Source organism: Hypanus sabinus, chromosome 1, assembly GCF_030144855.1.
Source record: "Hypanus sabinus isolate sHypSab1 chromosome 1, sHypSab1.hap1, whole genome shotgun sequence".
NCBI classification, from domain to species: Eukaryota; Metazoa; Chordata; class Chondrichthyes; order Myliobatiformes; family Dasyatidae; genus Hypanus; species Hypanus sabinus.
Genome location: NC_082706.1, coordinates 44,464,554 through 44,474,792, shown reverse-complemented (window position 1 = coordinate 44,474,792; position 10,239 = coordinate 44,464,554). Strand labels below are relative to the sequence as shown.

At 45.9% G+C, this 10,239-nt stretch overlaps 1 pseudogene; it reads right to left on the bottom strand.

Moving 5' to 3' along the window:
- Nucleotides 1–4,193: 4,193 nt before the first annotated feature.
- Nucleotides 4,194–10,239, bottom strand: part of LOC132399059 (sialic acid-binding Ig-like lectin 10) — a 247,307-nt pseudogene continuing 241,261 nt past the window's right edge.

Here is a 10,239-nt window from a genome sequence, read left to right as displayed (position 1 = left end):
AACAAAAAAATAAAAACTGGTGAGCTGCAATTTTGTGGGGAAATGCCTTGTTAATGAGAGACTCAGAGAAGAATGTGCAGACTTATTCAGCTGACAGGAGGGTGACAGTAGCTCAAATAACCACGTTACAACAGTGGTGTTCAGGAAAACATCTCTGAGTGGACAATTGGGCGAAGCTTGAAGTGGGTGAACTACAGCAGCAGAAAACCACATAACCCGTAATATCAGGACAGGATCGTCTCTGTTCCACTATTCAATAAATATGACTGATTATTGACCTGATCGTCACTTCCCTCCCCTAACCCCATGCCCGCTGATTCAATTAATATCCAACAAATCAGTAATATCACTAAACACAGGCATTGTCTGAGCCCCCACCACCCCATGACTAGACTCCTCTTCACACGAAGCCCAGAGCTGACTGCCATTTTCCAATCATTCAGGCACCTTCTGTGCAAGGAGAAGTAGATCAATGTTTGAGGACCACATATGATTTTGGCAAGATATCTTTGCCCTTGAACTTGGATCCCCATACAGTTAGTGCCAATGCAGTGTTGACCTTCACATGCCCAGCGTACCTGTGTTGTAACCATCAGTAACCTGTGCACAATGAACTTTGACAACTTCCATCGAGTCACAAGGTCGGAAACCGGCCCTTCCCCCCACCTGGTCCATGCCAACAAAGAGTACCATCCAAGCAACCTTTAGCCCATATCCCTCTGTCCATGCACCTGTCCAGGCATCTTTGCCTCAGTCACTTCCTCCAGTAGCTCATTTCAAATTAGCCTCAAAGTGAAAGAGATGACCCAACCCCCCCCCCCCCCCCGCTGAGTTCCCAATAAATCTCTAACCTTTCATCTTAAACTGTGCATTCACCCTACCTGGGCCCTTCATATTTTCTACACCTCCATAAGGTCACTCCTCATTCTCCTACATTCCAAATCTCAACCTGTTCATCCTCTCTCCATTCCTCAGTCCCTCGAGTCATGACAGTATCCTCGCAAACCTCATTTCCATTCTTCCCTACAGCAAGACGACAAAAACTGAATATTGATTCCCTAACTCTGGGTAAAAGAATGTCTATTCAAAATGTCTCATTATTTAAAGAAAAAAAATCTTTGTCTTCTTGGTGTTTTCTGACAAACTGGAAGACAATTGTCCCAAATGATGTTGGAGTTGCAGATTCTAGGCCCAATCTCTCTCACTGTCTCTGTACATTGCACTCACTCCCCACCCTCACATGGTCTCTGTCCTCTTATCGTTCACAGTAGCTTGTAAAATTGTGTTTTACAAGTGTCCATCTTTCTTTGTTTGGTTATGAGTGTAATACCTTGTTCCTTTTTCATATCCCTCAATGCCAACACCACTGTCTTTACCACTATAACTTATTCGATTGGAAAATAGTTAGTTGAGTCGAAAGGTAAGTTGCCTTTTCAGCGTAATGGATCTCACTGAGGATGACAAACCTTTGCTATTTGTTGATGTTGTACTGCCAAATGTCACTGATCTTGGTCAGAAGATCTCCAGATGTTGATTCCAACATGGTGAAGCTGAGAGAGCTCCACTCCTGAGGAAATGACACACGTTCTTCCCACGCTTGTGGCTTGTTCGAAAATATTGAGCTCTCCTGGAAGTGGCTACCTCCCCTTCCACAGCACATCACTGCCCCACCCACAGCACAGCGCTCCCTCCTCATTGCCACACCTACACCTCAGCACTCCCTTCTTACCGCCCGTCCCACAGTAGGGCACTCCCTCCACACTGCCTCTCCCACAGTGGGGTGCTCCCTCCACAGCACCTCTCCCACAGTTGGGCGTTCCCTCCACACCACCTCTCCCACAGTGAGGTGCTCCCTCCACACTAACCCTCCATAGCGTAGCATTCCTTCCACACTGCCTCTTCCATTTTGCAGCTCTCCCTCCTACCGCCCATCCCACAGTGCAATGCTTTCTCTTCACTGCCCCTCACACAACGTGGCACTCCCTCTTCACAATCCCTCTCACAGCACAATGCACCCTCCTCGTTCCCATACTTTCCACAACATGGCACATCCTCTTCACCACCCCCCCCCACTGTACTCCCCCCTCACCAGCTCCCCCCAACCATGAGCGGCATTCCCCAACGGATATTGTCTCCACATTGCGCACCAGGTGCCCCACCGCCCCCAAGTAGAAGCAATGCAATTTTATTTGTCTGAGTCAGCGAGTCTCCAGTTTCCCTTGATATCAATGAACATAGAAACATAGAAAACCTACAGTGCAATACAAGTACTTCAGCCCACAAAGTTGTGCTGAACATGTCCTTGCCTTAGATATTACCTAGGGTTACACATAGCCCAAACTTTTTTTCTAAGCTCCATGTGGGATCATGCTATCTAGGAGTCTCTTAAAAACCCTATCACATCTGCGTCCACCACTGTTGCCGGCAGCCCATTCCACGTACTCACCACTCTCTGCATAAATAACTTACCCTGACATCTCCTCTGTACCGACTTCCAAACTCCCCAAAACTGTGTCCCCTTGAGCTAGCCATTTCAGCCCTGGGAAAAAGCCTATGACTATCCACATGATGAATTCCTCTCATTATCTTGTACACCTCCACCAGGTCATCTCGCATCCTCTCTCGTTCCAAGAAGAAAAAGCCGAGTTCACTCAGCTGATTCTCATTAGGCATGTTCCCCAGTCTGGGCAACATACTGGTTTCCACATCCTTCCTGTAGTGAGGTGATCAGAACTGAGCACAGTACTCCAAATAGGGTATGATCAGGGTCCTCTATAGCTGCAACATTATCTTTCAGCTCCTAAACTCAATCCCACGATTGATGAAGGCCAGTGCTGTCTATGCCTTCTTAACCACAGAGTCAACGTGCACAGCAGCTTTGAGTGTCCTATGGACTCAGACCCCAAGATCCATCTGATCCTCCACATTACCAAGAGTCTTACCATTAATAATATATTCTGCCATTATATTTGACCTACCTAAATGAACCATATCACACTTATTCGTGTTGAATTCCACCTGCCACTTCTCAGCCCAATTTTGCATCCTGTCGATGTCCCGCTGTAGCCTCTGACAACCCTCCATGTGATCCACAACACCCCCAACCTTTGTGTTATCAGCATATTTATTAACCCATCCCTTCACTTCCTCATCCAGGTCATTTATTAAAAATCACGAAGAGTAGGTGTCCCAGAATAGATCCCTGAGGCAAACTACTGGTCACTGGCTTCCATGCAGAATATGACCCATCTACAACCACACTTTGCCTTCTGTGGGCAAGCCCATTCTAGATCCACAAAGCAATGTCGCCTTGGATCCCAGCCTCCTTACTTTCTCAATAAGCCTCACATAGGGTACCTTATCAAATGCCTTGCTGAAATCCATAAACACTACATCTACTGTTCTACCTTCATCAATGTGTTTAGTCACATCCTTAAAAAATTCAATCAGGCTCGTAAGGCATGACCTGCCTTCGACAAAGCCATGCTGACTCTTCCTAATCATATTATGTCTCTCCAAAACCTCCAAGGGGGCTGAATACTTTTTACAGACACTGTATATATATTTCTTATTGTAATTTATAGATATTGTACTGTACATTGCCATGTAGTCTTGCCACAAAACAACACATTTGACAGCGTGTGCCGGTGATATTGGACCTGATTCTGATTCTGATTCTAATGTAATATCCAGGACATTCGGGTTTTCAGTGCCAACATTTAGTGGAAGAGAGAGATCCATGTGTTCATCCCCTATTTTACTTCGGCTTTGTCCTCAGCACATTGAGGGAAATGGATCAAGGCCGTGGGGTTTTGAAGGAGAGTGGAGGGTGCGATTCCAACATCACTGGCACATTTCACCATCCCAATGTGTTCCTTAGCTTGTGAGCTATGGTTGCCACCAGCTCCCAAGGGAATCAGGGCAGCGAGAATGTACACAGCAAGATCCCACAACCAGTAATGAAACGTGACCATTATTGGCACCAGGACTCTGGAATGAACTCCCCTCTGGCGACGGGATCTTCCCCATCTAGCTGGGAGGAAAGGTGGACTTTGCTCATATGGAGCTCGAGTAGAGGATGGAGGGAATTGCTGAGGTTAGGGCTGCAGTCTGCTGAGTGGAGAATATTTCTCAGAGATATCCTCACCTTTCATCCACAGGGACACTGCAAACATGACCTCTCCATGCTGGTTTCAGATGGTACAGAAGGTGGTCACATCCTCCTCTTCCTCACTTACACTCAAGGTCAGCGAGCCTGCAGAGAATGGTTAAAATCACTTTGATTATATTTCCTCCCCATTCCAATATTTGCTCTGAGCTACAACGTAATCTTTTAACCATGTCTGCATGCTTTTATGCATTGAGTTGCCGACACATGATTCACTGATTCGATATTTCTATTAACGAGCAGGTGTACAGGAGCTTAATAAAGTGGCCGCTGAGTGTGTATTGTGTACCGAAGGATAAATAGTCCACTGACTTTGCATTTGTACAATGCATTCACTTACACTCCACACTGAGGGTGATGGCCCTCTCCGCTGTCCCGTGTTCATTCTCTGCCACACACTGATAGACTCCAGCCTGCTGGGGTGTCACCTGAGGAAACTCCAGCCACAGTTAATTGCTGGAACTTGTTGTGTTCAGTGTGACACCGAGACGTCTCCACGTTAGATTAGATGCTGGGAAACTCTGGACGCAGCAGAGGATCGATGTAGGAATCCCTTCCTTCATATTCACCCAGGAATTGTTCACGTTGTTGGGAGGAGTGATTGAGAGATTCTGTGGGGCATCTAATAAAGACAAATAAAGATTTAAGCATGAGAACACAAGATTCCATGTGTTAATCACTGGAATGATTTCTACAATCAATTCCATTTCACCTTTGCAATGTGTTCCAATGTACATAGAATGTGGGAAAGTACAGCTCAGGAACATCCCCTGTGGCTCATAGTGTTAAAGTGAGACAATTATTCTAGAAATCAAATCCAAAACTAAGCTAACCTATTCTGCCTACAACTTGTCCATATCCCTCTATTCCCTGCACATTCCTATGCCTATCTTACTGCCTTTGAAACACCTCTACCTTCACCACCACCCCTGACAGAACATTACAGACTCCCTCAGCTCGCTGTATGAAAAGGATGCTGTCCTGTGAATGTTCTATGCCTTCTCACCTTCAATGCGTGTCCTCTAATATTGAACATTATAACCCCGGGTAACAGATACCGACCTATCTGTCAGAAGCTTCTAAACGATGTCTCATCGTAAACTCAGCTGTTTCGTGGCAGATAAGGGACACCGGAGATGTGGTGGGGTGAGGGAGGTTGTGTTTGTGGGATGTCAGGGTCAGATCTTTCTTCCTATTGGTCAGCCTTGCTCACTCCCATGTCAGGTAAAGTGGGGAGTGATGGGTTACATGGTAATGTACTGAAGGTCTCTGGAGAGGGCAGAGCAACTCACCAGGGTCCCGTGGATCTGGTGTTTGTGACACTTGATATTCCATGAACATCTGAGCTGAGCCCAAAAGGTCAGACAGAGGGAGAGCAGGCAATGCAGGTTAGATCAACCCGAACCACCACCCCCAGTGAGTCTGTCCCTCCCTCCTCCCTCCCCCCCCCCCCCCCGGTTTCTCACATTCTCTTCCCCCACCCCCTCCCCCCGTCCAGGTAAGAGTGCCTGGCTGTGTTGGTGTGTTCATGTCTACGAGCATGTATGTTTGAACCACGTGAGGACATGCTCACATGGAAATGTGATGCCATGTTCGTGTGCCTTTTTATTCCTAAAGAGGCTTGACAACAACTTATTTCCACAGTCATAGGTTCCTGAACCCACTCAGAAAACCCTAACCCAATGTTAAACCAGATTTCCTCTCATCTACACCATTCCTACAGTCTGCTTTATTTATTTTGTTGATTAAATGTAGGTTAATTTGAGGTTATGTTAATTTATGTTAATCGTGTCTCCATAGAAACTCTTTTGATGCTGCGAGAACCTCGTTTTCATGACATTGATACCCCGTGATAGCACTGGACAGTTAATAACCTAATATATATATACACACATGTCTCTCTTCCACATGCGTGTTTGAGACAAGTGAGTACATGGTCACATGTTGTGTGTGTGTCATCACGTGTTTGTGTGCCTTGGAGATCTGAGGCTTCACTGCGGGAATGAGCTGGAGGGAGGTCTGAGAGAGTGTGGGGTAAGGGAGAGTGCTGGAGGAGGGGGGTGGAGGGGTGTGTGGGCAAAATTTGAGGATCAAAGGATTCTCTGATCTTCTCCAGATTCAGCACATCCTTTCTAATATTAGGGGCCCAAAACTGCTCACAAGACTGCAAGTAAGGTCTCACCAGTGCTTCATAAAGTATTAACATTACATTCTTGCTTCTAATCCTCTTGAAATGAATGCTAGCATCACATTTGCCTTCCTCTCCACAGACTCAACCTACAAATTAACCTTTAGGCATTCCTGCACAAGGGATCTCAGATCTCTTTGCATCTCAGAGCTCTGTACTTTATCTCCATTTAGAAAATAATCAATCCTTTTCATTTCTTCCACGAAAGTGCATGGCCATACACTTCCTAACACTGTTTTCTATCTGCCATTCCTTTGCCCATTCTCCTGATCTTTCTAAATCCTCTGTAGCCTCTCTACTTCCTCACAACTACCTGAATCTCCACCAAACTTCATATCATCCGCAAACTGTGCAACAAAGCCATCAATTCTATCGTCCAAATTATTGATATGGAATCGGTCTAACACAGACCCCTCTGGAACACCACTGGACACCGGTAGCCATCCAGAAAAGGCTTGTTTATTCCCACACTGTGTCTTCTGCCAATCAGCCACTACTTAATCCATGCGGGAATCTTCCCTGCAAATTGATGAGGTCGTAGCTCGTTAAGCCAACTCATCTGTGGCACCTTCTCAAAGGCCTTCTGAAAATACAAGTACCCATCATAAACTGATTCTCCTTTGTCTACCCTGCTTGTTGTTTCTTCAAGGAGTTCCAACAGATTAGTCAGGCGAGATTTTCATTTGATGAAATCATGCTGAGTATGTCTATTTGATCTCGTACCTCCAAGTACCCTGAGATCTCATCCTCTTTCTGATTGGGAGACCTCAGTCAGTTCGGCTTGGGTGCAGCATCTCCAACACCATCACACTGAACCCGGGGGCCCCCCAGGGCTGTGTGCTCAGTCCACTGCTATTCAGTCTGCTGACCCACGACTGTGCAGCAATACACAGCTCGAATCTCATCATCAAGTTCATCGATGGCACGACCGTGATGAGTCTCATCAGCAAGAACAACGAGTCAGCTTACAGAGAGGAGGTGCAGCAGCTAACAGACTGGTGCAGAGCCAACAACCTGTCTCTGAATGTAAAGCAAACAAAAAATATAGTTGTTGACTTCAGGAGAGCACGGAGTGACCACTCTCTGCTGAACATTGACGGATCCTCCGTTGAGATCATTAAGAGCACCAAATTTCTTGGTGTTCACCTGGTGGAGAATCTCACCTGGTCCCTCAACACCAGCTCCATAACCAAGAAAGCCCAACAGCATCTCGACTTTCTGTGAAGGCAGAGAAAAGTCCATCTCCCACTCCCTATACTCATCACGTTCAATGTATCGAGAGCATCCTCTGCAGCTGCATCACTGCCTGATACAGGAATCGCACCGTCTCAGTTCGCAAGTCTCTGTCCGGATAGTGAGGTTAGCTGAGAAGGTTATCAGGTCTCTCTTCCTGCCAATACAGACGTTGACAGCACATGCTGCATCCGCAAAGCAAACAGCATTATGAAGGACCCTAGACACCCCTCACACAAACTCTTCTCCCTCATGCTGTCTGAGAAAAGGCACCAAAGCATTCAGGCTCTCACGACAAGAATGTGTAACTGCTTCTTACCCCAAGCCCTCAGACTCCTCAATACTCAGAGCCCAGACTGACCAACCTACTGCCCTCTACTGTGCCTATTGTCTCTATTGTACTACCTATTACTTATTGTACTGCCTGCACTGTTTTGTGCACTTTTTGCAGTCCTGTGTAGGTCTGTAGTTTAGTGTAGTTTTTGTGTTGTTTTACATAGTTTCAGTGCAGTTGTTGTATTGTTTCATGTAGCACCATGGTCCTGAAAAACGCTGTGTCATTTTTACTGGGTACTGAACCAGCAGGCATGGTCGAAAAGACAATAAAAATTGATGTGAATTGACTTTTGACAACTTGAAGTCAATCAGCCACTGTATTTGTAACGGTGGTGGGGGGAGTGGGGTCACTCTGGTTGGCGGGAGAAACTTGTGGCTGTGAAACAATCTCAAGTTCTGGTTCCTCCTCCCTGGTGGTTGTAAGAGTTGACTCTGGCACCGCAGGAAGTGGTTCGGACAGCTCTGGACTCCATTCTTCTGGACATGTCGGCATCCCGAACAATGCATAACAAACTGCTCGATCTGTTGATCTATCCCAGGCCTCCAGACAAAGCTTCAAGCCAACGCTTTCATTTTGCCCACATCGAGATGACTGGCATCCTGGCTGAGAATCTCCTCTAACACTTTGGCTCTTAGCCAGGAAGGTGCAGGAACTCTCAATCCACACAGAAGGCAACCTCTGTCAAGAGCAAAATCATCCCAGTGCAAGTAAAAAGTGGGGGATTTGGGATTTCTGCTGCACATTCCAGCTATCTTGGGTGGCCTGGTAGACTTGAGACAGCATGGGGGATTTTCTGATTTCTCTTTGTTCATCTCTGGCGTAAAAGGGAGACGTTTGATTTGTGTTATGTCAAGAGCAGTGTTTTCTTTTTTAAATTTCTCAGCTATGTGTTTTCAAGGGTAAACAGGACAATCCATCAGCATTTCAATGATTAGTCATCCTCTTGAATTCAATCATGTAACTGTGTCCTTCATGAAACAGAGCCCATCTCTGTGTTTGCTGCTCTGCTGTTACTGGAACACCCTTCTATGTATTGAAAATGGACACTTGTTGGTGGCCAGTAATGAGGTTAAAATCTCTCCCATACAAGTACTGGCTGTATTGTTTACACCCCAAATGCTTGATTTAATAAACTTGTTGCATCGTGTCCTAAGCATATGATCCTCATTATTTAACACTGTCTTGAGAGTTTGGAGATGCTCCTTGTCATCCTGACTGGTGACAGTGATCATCCAGGTGACACTGAGTACCCAGGCAGCCTTGCAGCACGTGGTCCATCTCTTTCTGCTACAGTGCAGGTACAGATGCTGCTGCAAAGCTAAGTGTATGAACGTGATAAAAATCTCAATTTATGGTATAGCTCAGTCTGCTGAATTGGGAAAGGCAAAATGTGCTCATGTGTGTTTCATGATAAACTCCTGGTAGTGCTCCGATGTAGTAGTTTTGTCCAACTCATTTTCCTCCAAACTTGAACAACTAAAAATCAAATGCTACCTGTTCTATTTATCAAATGAGTTTCCCTCCATAATCATGACCACAGTTTACATGCTACTAGCAGCAACTACGATCAAGTGCTTGAGAGTTTTCATGATGTCATCTCCAAGCAAGAAATAGTCCATTCCAATGCATTTCAAATCATAGACAGGGACTTCAACCAGGCTTGTTTGAAGAAAACCTTGCTCAATTTCCATCAGCATATAAGCTGTAGCACCAAGGTCTCAACACACAAGACTAATGACCTGTGCTGACCAACTGAGATCTTTAACCTCTCACTTCAGCAGCCTGAGGTACCACCTGCTTCAACAGGCTTCAATTATACCGGTGCTTCAGAAGAATGAGCAAACCTGCCTCAGGAACTATTGTCCACCAGCACGTACATCACTGTGATGAGGTGCTTTGAGAGGGTGGTGATGAAACATATCAAATCCTGCCTGAGAAACCACTTGGATCTGCTCCAAATTGTCTACTGGAGCAGCAAGTCCATAACAGATGCCATCTCATTGGCTCTTCACTCAGCTCTGGAACATTTGGACAGCAAAGATGCAAACATCAGGATGCTCTTTATCGACACAGCTCAGCATTCAGTGCCAGCATCCCCTCAAAACTAATCAATGAGCTCCAAGACGTTGGCCTCAATACGTCCTTGTGCAACTGGGTCCACTATTTCTCATTTGGACCTCAGTCCGTTTGGACTGACAACAACATCTCCTTCACAAACTCCATCGGCACAGGTGTACCACAAGGCTGTGTGGTTAGCCCCCACTCTACTCACTTTACTGTGTTGCTAAGCACAGCTCCAATGTCATATTCAGG